The sequence below is a fragment of the Pezoporus occidentalis genome, unplaced genomic scaffold (genome assembly GCF_034315485.1).
Source record: "Pezoporus occidentalis ecotype Australia unplaced genomic scaffold, CSIRO_AGI_Poc_V1 ctg120, whole genome shotgun sequence".
Classification (NCBI taxonomy): Eukaryota; Metazoa; Chordata; class Aves; order Psittaciformes; family Psittacidae; genus Pezoporus; species Pezoporus occidentalis.
This window is the reverse complement of record NW_026912995.1, coordinates 1,585,919-1,603,502: the sequence shown is the minus strand read 5'-3', so window position 1 is coordinate 1,603,502 and position 17,584 is coordinate 1,585,919. Positions and strand designations below refer to the sequence as shown.

Genomic DNA, 17,584 nt, shown 5'->3' with positions numbered 1-17,584 from the left:
GCTGTGCCATGGAAGAAAATTGTTCTCTCCATTAGTAAATGAATTTGAGCTATCAAATTGCTGCTGTTTTCTTCCATGTGAAAGCTTGTGGCTGTGTCAGTTAATGTAAAGGAAAACAGTCTTTCATACTACAGAAGAAACACCTCTAGTGGACAGGGGTTCACAAGCCTGCAAAATTGATTTTGGTTATCCCTGAGAGCTTATGTGGCATTTTTCTTTCTGTTCCGGCAACGCTGTAAGAGCACTCCAGATGACAAAAAGGAGGGGTTGTGCTGAGGTCTGGGGAGCTCCTTTGGCTGGTTTCCCATGCACTGCTAGTCCCAAAGTGGTTATTTATGCTAAAGAACTGAAGTTGCTTTAGAAGCTCAGTTTTACTGTGCTTAAAAGCTATTGAATCTTGTTTCCTGCACTTTGTTTACTTAATAACCCCTACCCAGGCATCCATGATTTTGCCTGGGTAACTTGCTGTTCTCTTCCGAGAAGTAAATATACCTTTTTTTGTCATTTTTAAATGACATGCTGGGTTGGAGCGCAGCTCACTGTAAAGAAGTACCCTGGTGCTTACACTGTGCTCGCAGTGTGTGCTCAGATGAGAGTTAAGAGTGCTGTGCTCACTGTTACATAACTTTGCAAAAAGTGTCGATTTAGGGAAATTCTGCTGCTGTGAGAGAACAGGAGCATCAGGAATGTTCTCGCCCACTCAATGGAAATGTGGCTTTTGGAGACTAGTACATTTGAAAAATAGCAGGTTGTGTGTATGTGCTCATTGATGGAGTGCAGCTTGAACATCACGATGGTGTTCAGGGCAGCAGGTCCTTCTGTTTGCTGCAGCCCTGGGAGGATGGATGTGGCCCCAGTAGCAGCAAGCTGCTACAGTGTATGTCTGGCTGCTTCCAGAAGGGATTTGCAGCCGGACAGTTTTGTTTTGCGTAACCTTTAGAAGACTGCCTCTGAAAGATTGCCAGGTCGGCCAAACAGATCAATTCCCATCAGAGGGAGACACAGCTGTTTATTTGATTATATCTGCTTCACTTGGATGCGTGGGTCCTCCCACTGAACTGGCTGAGTTCCTAAGACCTACCTGTGGAGAAAGACAGGTAAAGCAACATGCACTGTGTCAGAAATTCTGTTCATCTTGTGGAGGGGTAGGTTGTTACTCTAATTTTTCTACCTTTACTATTTTGCACATAGCCCCTCTGTTTCAGCCCTGAGGGATCCTATTTACTACAGAATATTTCAAATTCCTGTACCCTTCTACCAGCAGTAGCCAAAGGCCCCCCTCCCATACATTACTGTGAAAATATGGACAAGAGCTGAGTTAATGGTTGGGCTCAGAAAGCCAGTTGTATCCTGGGCTGCATCAAAAGGAACGTGACCTTTTGAGGTTGAGGGAGATGATTGTGCCCCTCTACCCAACTCTGGTGAGACCCCCACCTGCAGTACTGTGTTCAGCTCTGGTGCCCCAAACACATGAGAGACATGGACCTGCTCAAGCGAGTCCAGAAGAGGCCATGAAAGTTATACAAGGACTGGAGCACCTCTCCTATAAAGACAGGCTGAGAGAGCTGGACTTGTTCAGCCTGGAGAAAAGAAGGCTCTGGGGAGACCTTAGAGCAGCTTCCAGTGCCTAAAAGGGGCCAGCAAGAAAGCTGGAGAGGGACTTTCTTCCAAGGGCATATAATGACAGGACAAGGAGGCTTTAAGCTGACAGAGGGTAGATTTAGATTAGATATTAGGAAGAAATTCTTTACTGTGAGGGTGCTGAGGTGCTGTCACAGAGTGCCCAGAGAAGCTGTGGCTGCCCCATCCCTGGCAGTGTTCAAGGCCAGGTTGGATGGGGCTTGGAGCAACGTGGTCTAGTGGAAGGTGTCCCTGCCCATGGCAGGGGATTGGAAGCAAATGATCTTTAATGTCCCTTCCAACCCAAACCTTTCTATGATTCTGTGATTAGCTAGATTTGCTTCTAGGTCATTCTCATTAAGCAGCATCCTCAGAGCAAGCTTTGGTTCTGTTGTTTCGATTTCCTCATCTACTGCTTTAATCCAGTGCTCTTCCTTTAATCTCACCCTATATACACTTATCCTCCGAGTCCCATTTTGGAACTGTACTCCTCTCCAACTTTAGGGTCTCAGTTGTTTGCGCTGTTGCGTGGGAGACTCTGAATGATTTAATTTTGTCAATTGAGGTAAACAGACAGTAAAAACATACACCGCAGCACAAAGTGTTCTCAAATCACTTATTTGACAAGTGCAGTTTAATTATTCAGCATAGCATGTAAAAGTAATGAAGTTCTAGTAACATGAGACTTAACACTCGCCTATTAATTTTTCCCTGAGAGGTGGGAAAAGGCTGCTATATTTTTGTGTGCAAAATGAGAGCGTGCAAACTAATGAGATTTGACTGAGAGTTCATAAAAGGGGCTGGAACCTTTCAGTGCTTCTTAATAGTTTTGCTAATAGGTAGCACATCCAAGAACATCCCACAGTTAGATAAGATTCTGCATCTGTTTGCAAACCAGAAGATGCTGTCTGATGCTTTGCCAAAACAAAACAGAGTTTTCTTGGCCCAGCTGTAGTTTTATTGAATGTGTAACTTAGTAAGAGGAAAAAGCTGAAAGTCACAGCCTTGCTGAAGAGGTATAATTCAGAGTAATTTCTGTAGCATGATTGATTTCATGTTGCTGCAAAATAAATACTTAATCAGAGCTAATATTTTTGGTTCCCTCAGGCAGCGAGAGACGTAGAAGCTGTAACTTTCTGCTCAAGTAAGTGCAAATGCAATCTAGCAGGAAGTTTGAAGTAAAATGCATGTGTATCCTAGAATTTTTTTAAAATGGATTTTGGGTGCAACCAGCCAGGATTGGTGGGTGATTTTGTTCCTGGCAGAGAACTGTTTATCTCAAAGTTAAAAAAGCCCTCCTCCCCCAAAAAAGGAAAGGAACCCAAAAAGATTAATGTAAACCAAACTGCAAAGATAAATGTAAACCTAACTGCAAGCCAGCATGCCTGTTTGATCTGAGTTGTATGGTGATCTAGATCAGTTAGAATTACATTGGGGGTGGGGGGAAAGAAGAAGAAGAAATACAGCCATAAACGCTTGGCTTTTCAGTTGCAAAACTACCTCAACCATTCCAGCCCAGCTCAGTGACTGAAAAGGGACAGTCTAGTGACTTGAGAGTCACACTTGCTGGTTAGTTTCTAACTCTTTGATCTTATGCGATGTGTTGGGCTTCACTTGATAGTACAAAAGGGTGCTGTATTCAGGGCATATTTCTTACCTGAGCTGCTCCGTGAAGAGCAGTAGTGGAGTTTGGTCCTGGGAGGGCAGAAGCTTTCTGTGGGCTCTGAGTAACGCTGAAATCAGAGTGTCGTTGAGAGGTCAGAGATGGCTTCCTATGAAAGCCGTAGCTCTTACGATCCTTATCAGACAGGAGGATGGGAGATGAGGACTTTAATTGCTTGTGTTTTTTCTCCTGTGTTTTCACTTGAGATGATTTTGTTTGCAGATAGTGCAAGGACTAAATGGAGCCTACTATATTTTCCCTTCAAATGTGAATTTCTTACTTGAGGCTGCTTCTGCTGTTTTCCGTTTCTTCTATCAAGAGTCAGTAAGAGCTCTTCTCTGCATGATGAGCAGACCTGTATTTGTAATGAATCGGTCTTGAAACAGTTGTTGTGCTTGCATTTATGAAAACTTTCAGGACCCATCTTCTCATTAATGCTCTCTCTCTTTTGATCTGTTAGAAACATGTTCCTATCCATCTAGCCATCAACTAGACATCTTTCATTGTCCTTTCACAAATTAATTTAAAAGCCAGTCATCCCTTCTTTGATTTAATAATCACAAAAAAAAACCCAAAACAAAACAGCCAAACAACCAGCAACAAAACATCCCCAACCAGAGGTAAAGGTAATATAATGAAATTTCAGGGAGGGAAATTTACATTCGTAACTTAGACTTGAAGTGGATGTGCACCTCAGAGAAAGGCAGCAGGTTCCCGTAAAGGTCACTCAGAAACCAAGGGAAATGATCTCTGCCACATCTGACTGTCACCAAGGAAAAGAAGGACTGAATTTTTGCTTATCGTGAGGGTGTCAGGTTAAAATGTGTCACAGTCCTTTAGTTATAATAGATATCTGGTACTAAGAGAGAATCCTGTTGAGCAGTTATAAGTTTTGACATTTCTGACTTCCTTTATATTAAGATGCTAACCATACACACCATTAGTCTCACCCCCTGACGGGGGCTGATTCAGAGAGCCTTATGTTTCACAGTTACATAGCAGGTATGTAAAATGTAAAGACATACAAGATAGTAAAAAATTCAGTGTAGAGCCATTTTAAAATACAGTGGCAGACCTAACCCATCAAGATTTTCAGCTATGTAGCCACAGTGTAGTTATTGGCTCTGAATTTCTTGAGATATAGGAAGTTGTGTTTTTTTCTGGACAAAATTGCATTTCTGGAAATGGACTGATTGGAAAATACTGGGATTTATAGGAAGAGCTCCAGCTTCTGGGCAGCAAAAGCTGAGTGAAAATGGCAGGGAGTGCTCACTTCCTCAAGCAACCTATCCTCAGTGGGAAAATGGGAGGCTGACCCTGATGTGTTCCTGTACTGTATGGGTGTATTGGCATTCTGTGTTCCCAAAAGTTGATTAAAGCTGAAACTTTCATGTATAGGAAGATGATACACAGGTTAAACACAAGGCAGTTGTAAAATGTATTAGCATTCATAATTCTGTTTAAATTTTATTATTTCTTGCTTCCTGGAAATAAAATTAAAACAGAACCTGTAGGGAGTTTTTTGTTCCTATGGATCCTAAAAACCAGTTCTGACTGACATAGTAACGCAATCATTGCATCAAAACCTTTAGATCCTCTTAACTTTTTCTACCTTCCTTAGAATGCCAGTACAGTTTGCTCCAGCTAATTCTTAAATTTAGTGGAAAATATACAAATGGGAGTTACTTGAACCTGCAGAATGATTTTACACTCATGCTTCCGCAATGAACTGGAGCTGCACAGCTGAACCAGAAAACAGTCATTCACAATACCAGCCTGTTTTTCACTTCAGCTTTTTGAACTTCCCTGTAGTCTTCATGCATCGTTTTATGTAGCTTAACTGAAATTCTGAGAAAAGAAAGGAAAATGGGCCATGGATGTGAAGAAATGTGCAAGGACAGGTGAAGAGAGAGGTTTCGTGTAGTGGAGAAAGCAGTGCTATGAGAACACGCTAAAGTGATGTATAGGAAAAAATAGATTAACTGAGGAAGAATGCATGTCAGGAGAGATGGGATTTATTGGACTGGAAGTCTTCCTCAAGGACACCAAGTCCAAGAATTTTCCTAAGAAAGTGTCTCTGTTCTTTTAGATTTCAAAACTTGGTTGAATAAACACTAGAAGATATCACTGTAAGACATGTGCTGCTAGAGGTGGGCTCTGTATGAGCGGAAAGCCTTTTCTGCCTCTGTATTCTGACTTACTTGAGACAGCTCTGTGAGTCTGGTTCAGACTTGGGATAAAACCATAAGGTGTGTTTTCTCTGCTCTCTCTTCCCCCTCCTAAATGTTATTATATTGCAGCTTGGCTCTGTCCGCATAGGCTGGAGCAGGCTGTGTTGTAACTTGCTTTAGCTGCTGCTGAGTTTAACAGTTTTTGGCTTTGTAAGCAATGCCTTAGGAGAACTCTTGCTCATCTGTTCCCTGAGCCAAAGGAAAACTCCTCCAGTAGCTTTCCCAGTGTTTTCTCTGGCTTGAACACATGGTTACCAATTGCTAGGTGAAACTACACTATCTTTAATCATGTTTTATTTTTGTATTTTTCATTTGTCTAGCTGACATATTCTAAGACATCAACTTCGGCTAGAATGGTGAAAAAGCCCTTTCACAATGGGTTTTTCTTTTGTCCCTTTTCCCTGTACTCCACATAATTCTTCCACTGGTGAGAAAAATGCTTTTCCTTGGTGTAAATGTGCAACAAGTACACAAATACTGAACCAGTTGGTTGCATTTCTCTGTTAAGCATACTTCTTCAAATATTTTTCATAACAAAAGGCTTTATCTTTGGAATCTTGTTCAAATATTTCTTTATATGGGTTTTCTAGCCCTTTGTGATTGGCTCTCCAGAAATCTGATCCTATTGGTATTTAATCCATTGACAGAAATGTGTCTACTGGGAACTTCTTAAATAGGATTGCAGTAAACATTTGGATTATATTTTGCAAGTACAAATCACTAGCAGATATTTTCATATTTACTTGTTGAATTTCAACTTCCACTTCAGGTTAGATGAGACATAAACATTTATACACCACCTCTGGCAAAGTATTAGTCTGAAAATCAAGTTAAAACAACACTGAGAAATCAGAGGAAGATTTCTGAAGTTTTAGAAAGAACTATCAACTGGTTGAACTTTGTTTTATGTCCATCAGTTTTATATCAAGTATGGAATTAATGTTGTAGGTTTTTTACTCTGATACATATTCCTTTTTGTTTTCCTCTAATATAATGTATCTTTCTAAAAAATATTCATGGCAGCACTGGTGAAAAGCAGGGACTGCACCTTCATTTACATCATTAAAGGAAAAAGTGGCTTTAAAGCCAGCTAAAAGATTCCTGTTTTTTGCCAGGATTCATGGATCAGTCTCTGCATTGGCCACAGATAAATGTGATCTGCCAGAAAGTGTTAATACGTTTTCTGCAAGTAGTTCAGGGGAGGCTGGTGCAGTCAAGTGAAGTGTGAGACCTGCTGTAGTGGCAACCTAACTGGTGGTGATACACGACTGGAGTCTCAGGGATGTTTTCTGGCAAGAAATGTCTAGCAGTTTTAGTCTTCATGGTGTTTTTTATGATGATCTAGGGAAAAAAACCCAAACCTTCAAGCTCATCTTCACTTATGTCTTACATCAGTTTTAGCCAGAGGTCTGCTAAGCTAGGTAGGTCAAGTACAACAGCATGCTTCAGTGACCTAGGAGAGGAAATACCTGTTTGGATATATTTTTGGCCTGCTTCATATTAAGAAAATCACTGCAGAAATTAAGAGAAAATTAGTGTAATTAATTATAATTAGTGTAGTGTTTATAGTGGATACTCCTTCAAAAATCTTTAACAGCAGTGAAGGATACCTTATGGCTCTCAGGAACTATAGATTTACAGGAGCAATTAGATCACTTAGGCCAGCCTCAGATATCTTTTGAACTTGGGATTTACTGTCCATTTGCATCTTTGAAAATCATCCCAGTTACTGATAATTAAATATGGTGCCCAGGTGCTTGGTTACATAAAAGCAGTCGGCACACTTTTTCTGTCTGTGTTTTGGTGTGCCTTATTTACTTAGCAGCATTGCTGGATGTTAAGTTCTGGAGATAAACCAAAGTATTAGGAGCACCGGGCTTCCCTGCAGTTCATTGCTTGTCCTTTCCTGTACATGTGAATATGCAGGAAAGCCTTGCATTAACAGTGAAACTGGTAAATTCCCAATTCTCAAAAAAAAGTGCTATTTTTATTGTATGATAAAAAAAAGTTCAGATGACACTACTTTGTATTCTGTTCCTGCACATCTTCATGTCTTTTGAGGATCTGTCCTTATTATTTGCCTTATAGAATCTGTATTGTTTCAAGGGGAAAAAAACAATTGTTGTGGTTTAAACCCAGCCACGCAGCCTCTCTCTCACTCTCCCCCCTTCCTCCCCCAGCTCCTGGAGGGATGGGAAGGAGAATCGAAAGAATGTAACTCCCACGGGTTGAGATAAGAACAGTCCAGTAACTAAGGTATAACACAAATCACTGCTGCTACCACCAATAGTAATAATAAGGGAAATAACAAGGGAAGAGAATACAACCGCTCACCACCTGCCGACCGATACCCAGCCTGGCTGACCAGTGATCTGGTCAGTTACCTTCCGGGTAACTGCCCCCAGTTTATATACTGGGCATGACTTGCTGTGGTATGGAATACCTCTTTGGTCAGTTTGGGTCAGGTGTCCTGTCTCTGCTTCCTCCCGGTTTCCCCTCCTCCCTGGCAGAGCATGAGACTCAGAAAGTCCTTGGTCAGAGTAAACATTGCTGAGCAGTAACTAAAAACATCGGTGTTATCAGCACTGTTACCAGGCTGAAAGTCAAAACCACAGCACTGCACCAGCCACTAAGAAGGAGAAAAATGACTGCTACTGCTGAACCCAGGACAACAATAAAGTGTAGTATAGATTGTATGATCCAACTCTTTAATATGGTTTCACACTTTGATTGGAATAATCAAGGGTTGGAGTCTGTGCTTTGATTTGCAAAAAGATGTCTTAGTTAAGCCCTTGAATCATATTTACTTTTTAGCCACATGCTTCTGCAATTATTTCCAGTTTTGCAGAAAACTCCAATAATTATGTTCTGTATATGTGGTTCTTGTCAACTTTTTTTCCCCTCTATTTCACAAGCATGAGGAGTTATCTCTTGACACCTAGCCTCTTACCAGACAATGAAGATTAGTCAAACTGGACTTACTGATCTTTAACATGAAATTCTTCCCACTACTTCTTTCATTTTCTTCTACTTAGATAGTTATCCATATTTCTTTAAGTTGTAGCTTCATGTACCAGAATTCCTGCCCTACATTGTAGTTACTCTTTCTTCTTTTTCCTTCCCTGTTGCTTGCAGGACCTATTTGCAGTTGTCAGTGAATTAAACTTCTCATAGCTGAAGGATATGAAAGAGGTTTTCTACCCTTGGTCACAACTGAAACCTTTCGTCTAAGAGAGCTTGGTTCAGGCTGGGCAGATAACTGCCTTTCAGATGTGTCCAAAAATTTAAGAAGTCAGTGTCCAGAAGAAGCCAGCATTTAATGAAAATTTAGTTTGGATGGGTTTTCTCTGGGCCTTTTATTTTTCCTTGAAGGCAGAGACAGGAAGGATGTGCAATGATGCAGCACTGAATGAAGGATAGCAGAAAAGACACTGAGACTGGATGCAGGAATAAGAGATTTGCTTTCTTCAATGTTACCTGATAGGATCTACTTTTACATAGAAATGTCACCTGACAGAAGTCAGGAGAGAGAATATCTAAGTAGTTTAAATGCAGCTAAAGGCAGGGAGCTAAATACATGAGGGAAAAGAAGAAGCACTTGAGGTGATGTGGATGCAGAACTGTATATAAAAATACAAGTTGGAAGGGAGAGGTCTTTGAGGAAGCCAGCCACAGATACATGTGCAGTGTGAAGGCTGTCACGAATTGGTAGTGGAGAAATCAAGTGAAAGTCTGTTACAATGGAGAACTCAGGTGAAAAAGGGAGAAACAGACACTAAAGAAGAAGAGTGGCACCAGAAAAAAACTAGGTTAAGATGGACATAGCTAGAGACTTGAGGCTAAGGAGAAACAAGGATGTGTTTCTACAGAAGAACTGTAGAAAATAGAAGATAGTTGAGCAGCAGAAGGGGAAAAGGGGGGAAAAGCCCCATGAGATCTGGCATTTATCATGATATGAGGAAGTTGCAGATATGTGTTTCTGAAGACTCCTTTAAGTTGAAAGACATGTCCACCAGCAGGGCTTAGCTAGGGGAAAGAGCAGTGTTTTGTTTTCCAGGAGCAAAGAAATACCATTCAGACTTAAAGCTGAAAACAGTCCTGAAGAAACTTGAGACAAAGATCTGTGTCCCTGTTGGAACAAAATGGAGATTAATATGTCAAGCCAGAGAAACGTCTCCTTAAAGCTGTGGCTGATGTGGTTGATATCAGTAGAATTATTTTGATCTCTGAGAAGACAGGGGATAGAATGACAAGCTAATGAAGATCTGGAAAGAGTCATGAAAAACTCAAGGTGGCGCAGGCATTAAGAGGTCTTCATGCATATAAATTAAATGTACTAGTAAATTAAATGGTGCTTGGAAGCATTTCCAGGCCCTGGATATCAGTTGTCTGTACTGTTAACTGGCCTACTTTTGGTTTATATTTATCAGAACTCACCTGAAATATTCCCAGGTAAAGTCTGAAAATTATCGTGGGATTATTCCCAGTAAGCAGTTTGAAAATAGCCACCCTGTTTTGGAAGGTGAGAGAATTTAATAGCATGGCACCTTTCTATGCCAGTTGGCCTCAGCAGTCTTGGCCATGTTTATTTTGCTTGTAGAAATACAGCTGTAAATGGCTCAGTAGATGCAATCCCTTGGAAGCTTAGGACCCTGACTGCCTTGGGTGCCTGCTGTGACAGGCAATGAATGTGACTTCTTAAAAAGGGATTCTGAACTGAGATGTTGATGTGCTCTCTCAGTTTTCATTTTCATGTAGCATGAAGATACTATAGAAGAGTTGATCATACTAAATAATCTTGGATGAAACATACATGTAATTATTTCTGTTTAAATTTAATACAAGCACAAGCAAACATAGGTCCATAAATAATGCTCCTTCTAACAAAAGAATAGGCTTTGAAATTAAGGAAACAAGGTAGTAATGTTGGTAGGTAGTTAAATTGGCTGGACTAAAAAGCCTAGACATTTAAAAGTAGAGAAAATATTTTTAAAAGTACTTGAAACTTGTATCAAAACAAGGCAAATCTCCGGTAATGTTGCCCCTGGAAAGATCAGTATGGATCTAGAGTGGAATAGGGGTAATGTGAAAGTGATGAAGGCATGGAAATTTTACAGTCATTGAAGAAAAGCGTACAAAATGAAATGTCATGTGTTGTGTTGTATGTAATTCTGGGTTTTGAATTCAAGAACAATTCAAACGAGGACAGGTACAGAAAGAAAAGTATTTCTGAGAGCCTGTATGTTAGCATAATAGGCTAGCAAAGTAAAGCCTGAGGCATAAGATAGTTCATAATAAATAGATCAGGGAAAGGTCTGCTAGAGAAGAAGCTTAGCTAATTAAGCTAAACAGTGTTGACACATGGACAACGCTAATTACAGATTTCAATTTGAGCAGAAAGCAGCCAATTGATTCTGAAACTAAGTTAGATCATCCAGGTTACTAGAGAAGCAGCATGCGTCTTAGCTCTCATTTTCTAAATGGGTTCATGAATGCGATTGATTCTTAATCACACTCACAGTGTTTTCTGACGAACTTCAGAGATGCGCAAGAGAAGCTGGACTTCCGATTTCAAATGCCTTAGCTTCTGAGGAGCCAAATGCTATGTTTTGGGAAAGGACTGTGCAGGGTATTTCAGCATGCTATCATTCTCGCAGCAGTCATCCCACTCTCACGGATGCTCTCCTCCAGATTTGCTGTGTCGTGATTTGATGTACAGGTTCCTCGTGTCCCTTCCATCACACGTGCTGCGCTGGTGTCCTGAATGACGTTAAGGATTTGGCTTTGGGGAATTAAGCCCACACAAGAAGTTCATCTGAAAGAGCTTACCTCCAGACAACTTGAGTTGTGTCAGACCATGTCAAACTTTTGCATTAGTTTTTTTCATGGTATGCTATGTTGCTGGAGTAGGATTTCATGGAGAGCATTTGAAATGTGTATCAGTGTGATGCTGGGAAATGTTTTGTTCATATGTGGCTGAACTTGAATGGGAGTTGATAGTAATAATCCCTAATTGTGACAGAAATTAATTTGAATGTATTTTTTATTTCTGTTGGCCTTTGCATGTTTCCATAAATACTGGGTAGTTGGACAAATCCCAGGCTGATAAATGTGGAAGCCCACCTGTCAGTGTCTCAAAGGGAAAGCTTTCAAATATAAATAGCATTAAAAGTACAAATAGCAAAATAATCTTTGATCTTTCGAGTTCCCTTCCAATCTCTAGCATACTGTGATAGATACTGTAATACTGTGTCTATCACTGACCACTTTCTTTTTTCCTTTCACTGCGTCTCCGATTTTATTTTTACAGATGCTTGCTTAAAATAGTTTCCCTGTTTTCCTGTTGGAAATTAGAAGGCCACTCTGGAATCCATGTTTTCTAAGCCAGATGGTGAGGAAAGTGTTCCTTGCTCAAGCAGCGTCCGCTTGAAGTCTTATCCCTCCAGGCCTTCCTTATTGAAGCATTGGCTTTGTCTGTTCAGTTGATTTTATATACATATTCTTGAACTAGTTTCAGAATGGGATTCCAGCACTGTTCAGGACCTCTGGTTTTTCTTACGTTGATGTTATTCCATGTCCCCCTCCTTAGTTTGTAGCTCTGGTTTTAGCTAACTCTCTGAAGTCAATACTCTTCACAAATGTCACTGTGTTGGCTGCCATAACATTTTTCAAGTTTTGTTTTAATTCCGTAAATTCTAGAATGTGCATGTGTTGGTGATCACCTCAGCTGCTCACAAAGTAACAATGTGAACAGCTTTAAGTTTTTATGGCCCTGGGGCCTTAGCTTGACTTCACTGCTGCAGCCACAGCCTACTGTCCACTTACCATTTGCGCCATTTATATCATTTCCCTCTTTAGCGTGTGTTAATAAATTCATAGTTTTAAAGTAGGGTTGGTCTAGCATGAGCTACAACTGCTTTTTGATATGGTTTGCAAGCCAAAGTTGATCTTGCTTGGAGAGGTTGCAAATGGTTCTTTTCTCCTAACTTGGTTCTTTTCTCCTAAATTATCTCAAGGAGGGAAGTAAATCTCAGCAAGGACCAGCTTGTTATCTGTACACTGCTTTAACCATTTCTGCCTCAAATTGCAGGGCAAGATGAAATTAAGTGGGAGCTTCACACAGGAGTGATGCTTACCAGACAGCATTGTGGCCATCCCTGTAGCTGGAAGTGAGGATTCCTGGAAAAGGGTTGTATGAAGGGCATGGGGTTTTGGAGCACAGCAGGATTGTGCCTGCCGCTTGTAGCTGTGCTGGTGACATAGGTACTGACAACCAGCAGCAGCTCCTGATGAGAGTGAGACCAAATGCAGGGTCACCCATATAGCTTACTGGGGCACTTTGGAGGTATTACCAGGGTCTAAGATTCCCATGGGAGCATCTGCTGTGCCCGGTGTCTGCTTGGGCACCCTGACCAGACAGCGTGGAAATGCAGTTATTTAAGGCAAATAAGGTCACAGTTGTTTCTTTGTATCTCTGACTGCATGTTTTCGACTCAGCCTGAAACGCTGCCATGGGAAAGAATAGGAAGGAACCAAGATGGGAAGTCTCACATCAGAGAAGTAGGAAGCAAGTGGACTGTTTTGTGTTCCACACCATCAGCAGCACTTCAGTGCCAGCAGTTCCTCTCATACCAAGAGAAATGCCTTCTCCCGTGTCACTTTAGCCCAGCAGCCAGGAAGTAGGTCTGTACAGGTGGATGAGCTGGGCCTAGTGTGCATGTCAGCCATGCCAAAGTCTTTGCTTCTGTTTTTTGTGGAGTTGGTGGAGTCTCAAGAGCAGTGGATTTGGGAGCTGAAAGTCATTAGGATGATGAGAGGATGTTCCTATCTATGCCCAAGCCTTTGCTATTGTAGTCACTCTCATGAAACCACTATACCTTGAACTTCTTGCAGCTGTGAAGAGGGAAAGGAGGAGGTGCGGGAGGCATTGCAATCAGTTAGTTAGGAAATCCCTGTAATGGCCAGCTCCTGATTGTAGGCTAAAGTTGTTTTCCTGCCCTTGTCAGGGGGGAATATTTTTCCTGCCAGTAGGCCGTCATGGAGATGTCTCAGCTTTACATCCAGGCAGATTGGTAATGCATCCAGGCAATGACAGGTAAAATGGTCTGTGTTCATGTGGCTCTGAGACTTTGGGAACTGTGGAATCATTTAATCATCAATCTTTATGCTTCAAGGCATGCCAGAGTCCACAAGCTTTTTGTTAGCTTCAAGTGTGATTTGTGCAGTTTTATTTTTATACAGTGCCCTGGGATGCTTACTGTGGAAAGCTCTTAATATAGGTGTAACTAAATGTGCTGTTCAGACTTCTCATTAATTTGCTTGTCTTCACTCTAACCCAGAGGTAAAATACAAAGCCTACAGAATGAGGAGTTTGGAATAAAATGATAGAAAATGTGGCTCTGAAATAAAGACATTTAGCACTGAGGACTCAGACTAGCGGTGGCGGAAACAGAACAGGATGTTCAGAAAGTCCAAGCCCTTTGGCGTGAGTTAAGGAGTTTGGAAATATGCAGGGCTACAGTGAATTTGTGAAACAATGTTTGTCTTCCTAAACTGAATGCTGGAAAGCACCCATTTCACACTTTGCCTTTGCCAGCACCCTGATATGTATTGTGGCACTCACAGCCTTTTTATTTTCTGAGAAGTATTTGACTTAGTGTCTAGAATTTATTTGAAAGCTTCCTGCTTTCTTGTGGTGCTGACATGATTGTGTTGTGGCTACGAGTCTAAACTTCGGAGTTTTAGTCTTTGGTCCTGCCGGTACTGCCCTGTTTCTGATGTTTATATTTTAACTGCAGCAACACTTCCACTTTGCTTCACCACTGCTTTTTCTGCACTGGTAAGTTAATCAGGGCCAGGACTTGTATCTTATGATTGTCCATATTGTTTCATTTCTAGCACATTCCGTGATACGGTTTTGGCCCGTGCCAGCTAGCACACCCCCAGATGACACCTGTGGCGGGATGGCGAGGGACTGTTCTCAGCAGGCATTATTGAAAAGGTAACCATATTTTGCAGGGGGAAAGAGTGTAGGGATGTGGATATGAGCTGGCTGTGCCTTTCCCCCCAGAGCCTCTGGATCCTGGTGCTAGACACTAGACAGTCTCTCTCAGGCTTAGCATTTGAGGAGGATGCTGAAATACAAGCTTTTGCTTCCTATGTGCATTGCTAGCATTGTTATCCCTAATGATATCGAGCTGTCTCCTCTGACTGCCTGTGGGCCATCTGCTCAGGCTCACAGCACCACTCCATACCTCTGAGATCTTTTCTCTTTGGATAAGAGCCAGGTTAGGGGCACAAACCAAGTTTTACATCAAGCTAGCAACACAACAGAACCCAACCTTGTGAACTTGAATGAGCTTGAGTGGTCTTCCATCATGCAGCTAATTTGCAAGCTCATAACAAAGTCACTGTTGTCGAAGGCCCACAACAGAAAGTTAGAGAAATAATGACTGTTCTGTTATGTATATTTTTACTTACCGCACAGGGCAGTGGTAATTGCACATACAGATTTGCTTGCACGTGTGTCTGGGGTTTCTTTTGACCTCACACCCCTAGTTCACTCTTCAGGCTTTGCAACACTTTACATGAAAATAGGTAGTGCTTAATTGTCTCTAGGACCTCTAGTTTGTAAAAGCCCTTTGCAGTTCTCTGTTGGAAGGGATCATGGAATTCCTGAGCACTGCTGATGTTTCGCCTGTGTTCCATAAATCATGTGAGATACACCTATATATGTAATATTGTTTATAATCCTTGGTTGCTTTCTTTCTGATTTTTTTTTTCTGTTGTCTGAGTTTTTGGTTGCAAAGGGAGATGTTATTAAAAGCATTTCACTACTGAAAGTACTTCTTCATTTAGGTAGTACATGGTGCACAAGTAGGATGTACATCACTAGTAGCTGTAGGCTGCACAGACTTGTTGTTTTGTCTTGAAAACAATAGGATTAGCTGCATAGTGAACATGTATTTAGCATCACGATGTAAGCTCTCGAGGCGTTCTTGGTGCCTCTGCAGCAGCAAAGGAAGAAACCACTGTTGAGTCATTGGACTAAGCAGCATAGCTTCTCTCCATCATGACGCTCTGAGTATAGCACTGTTACCGTGGGGTTTGGAAACACTGAGCAAAAAGGATTTTGTTGTGTCAGTGCTAGGTGAAATGGCATTTTTAAAAATTGGTTTGGTGGCCAGTTTGCTTTTGAGGCTGATGAGGGCCATGATGGTAATCATGCAGAAATTCTCATGAAAAAGACTGAGAGGTGGAGACCCTCCTGTGTAAACTGTGCTTACAGTTGTTGCCAGCCTATGCACTGCTCTCAGCATTTATTAGCTGAAGAGACTCAAAAGTCAATCTGGAAGGGATTGTGCTGACTGCAAGTTTTTGTAGCCTTTGGTGGTGCCAGATGCAGAAATAGGCAAATCCGGCTGCAGTGGAAGGGCGTGATGGGGCAGCTCCAGCCCAACTGCTACCCTGGAGGCGTTTTGGAGGCTTTGGCTGGGAGCCGTGAAATGCGCCTCCCTAGGGAGGGCTGCATTGCAAACAGACCTTGCCCTTCCCTATCACTGAATTCCTCTGGCAGAAGGCTGGCACCAAAACACCTAAAAATATTTATGATAAAGCTGCAATGGTTTTTCCCCTCTGTGAGATAGGGATGGGGTTTGCATTGTGTTTATTGATTCGTATCTCACACATGACTGTTTCAAAAGGTCTTGTAGCAGCCACTCATTAGTGGTGGCACTGTAACTGGCTGAAGGCCAGGTAATAGCATGTTTCTCAGTTTCTCCCTCTTACATGGCCTAAACCAAACACTTAACAGGTCCACACTGACTTAAGTAGCTGTTAGTTGGATCAAGCCACACTGCTGTAGGAAACAGAGGACCAAAGGAGTAGCTCCTATTTTTCCTGGGAAGTTCAGCTTTTATAAAGAGCAGAAGAACTGAAAGGTCCTCTCCACCCCAAAATTTGAAATAGGATACGTGTTTATATGTATGAACAAATTAGCATTAGAAGTAACTTAGAGGTAATAATATTTATGAATGCTTCAGAACACTTTTCTCATGGAATTATGGTCCTTTGTAGCTTGGTCCACACTGTGTAGGAAATGCCTTTGTGGGAAGGTGTTACTGCACAGGGAGAATGCTGAACAAAGCAAGCCTGCTGCAAACTAAAAGTTCATAAAATTTAAGGTTAGTTTATCTGTCATCCTTTCACAGTTTCTTAAACTGAGTTAATCTTTTGCAGGGAATAATTTTTCTTGTTCATTTTATTTACTTCCTTTACTTATGGAGGGGAAAATGTTGGTGTCACTCAGGAAATAAGAAGTCTCAATAAGAGCCAAACTCTGATTCAAGCAGAAATTGGACCACAGCAAATGTAGGTAGACCAGAGCTAGCTCACTTGAACTATAATGACACTTAAATTGTTGCTGAACTAAATATGCAGGTCAATGGGTAGGTCTGTCCATCCCATACCAGAGCTCATACTCCTGTATGATTTAGTGCTTTTATGACCTGCATTAGCAAGATTAAAGTCAGCACTCTGCTTTGCCTACCTAGGTCTTTTCTGAGTGTAGGGGGGGAAATTCTGAATGCAGGGAAAAAATACTTGCGAAATTCTTAGCACACAGAGAACAATGAGATCCACATTTATCTTGTTGCAGTGATTTTTAGGCTTTTCCATGCTTTCCTGCAGGACAAATTGCTGTGTTGCCTCAGTTTAATTAGTGTTGTTCAGACATCATTTAATCAGCCCCTACCCTTGCACAAGTGCCAAAAGTCACAAATGTGGATATCTTGGACTCTGATTTTTCACAGCATTCATAACAAAAAGGCAGTTGGCTTCAGAGATCAGAGGCATCTTTGAATATGAAAAACCTGTTTAAGTGTATGTTTTTGTAAAGGCAGTTGCTCATTCAGAAGACTACAGTTCAAGTGCCCGCAGCCAGAACCCTCATTCCTCTGCTGCAGTGTGGTCTTGCTCCTGTTCAATCAGTGGGTGGTTTGAGCCACCACAGCTCATAACCCAGGCTTTTCATCAGCTGCTGAATTCTGTTTATTTTCTGGAGTTTGGACCC

The 17,584-nt window shown here is 41.5% G+C and overlaps 1 protein-coding gene across 12 annotated transcripts in view; it reads left to right on the top strand.

Annotated features, from left to right (window-relative positions):
• Positions 1 to 17,584, top strand: part of THRB (thyroid hormone receptor beta) — a 170,151-nt gene that overhangs the window by 50,345 nt on the left and 102,222 nt on the right. For 3 of the 12 annotated variants that reach the window (XM_062607194.1, XM_062607196.1, XM_062607199.1), the window contains one exon: positions 14,413 to 14,515. The exons of 7 other annotated variants lie outside the window; for them this stretch is intronic. The gene's annotated coding sequence lies outside the window, so the exon portion shown is untranslated. Of the gene's footprint in view, positions 1 to 2,747; positions 2,765 to 13,590; positions 13,610 to 14,412; positions 14,516 to 17,584 lie in introns of those variants that run through there. 2 more of the 12 variants (XM_062607200.1, XM_062607201.1) reach the window with 2 other exon arrangements.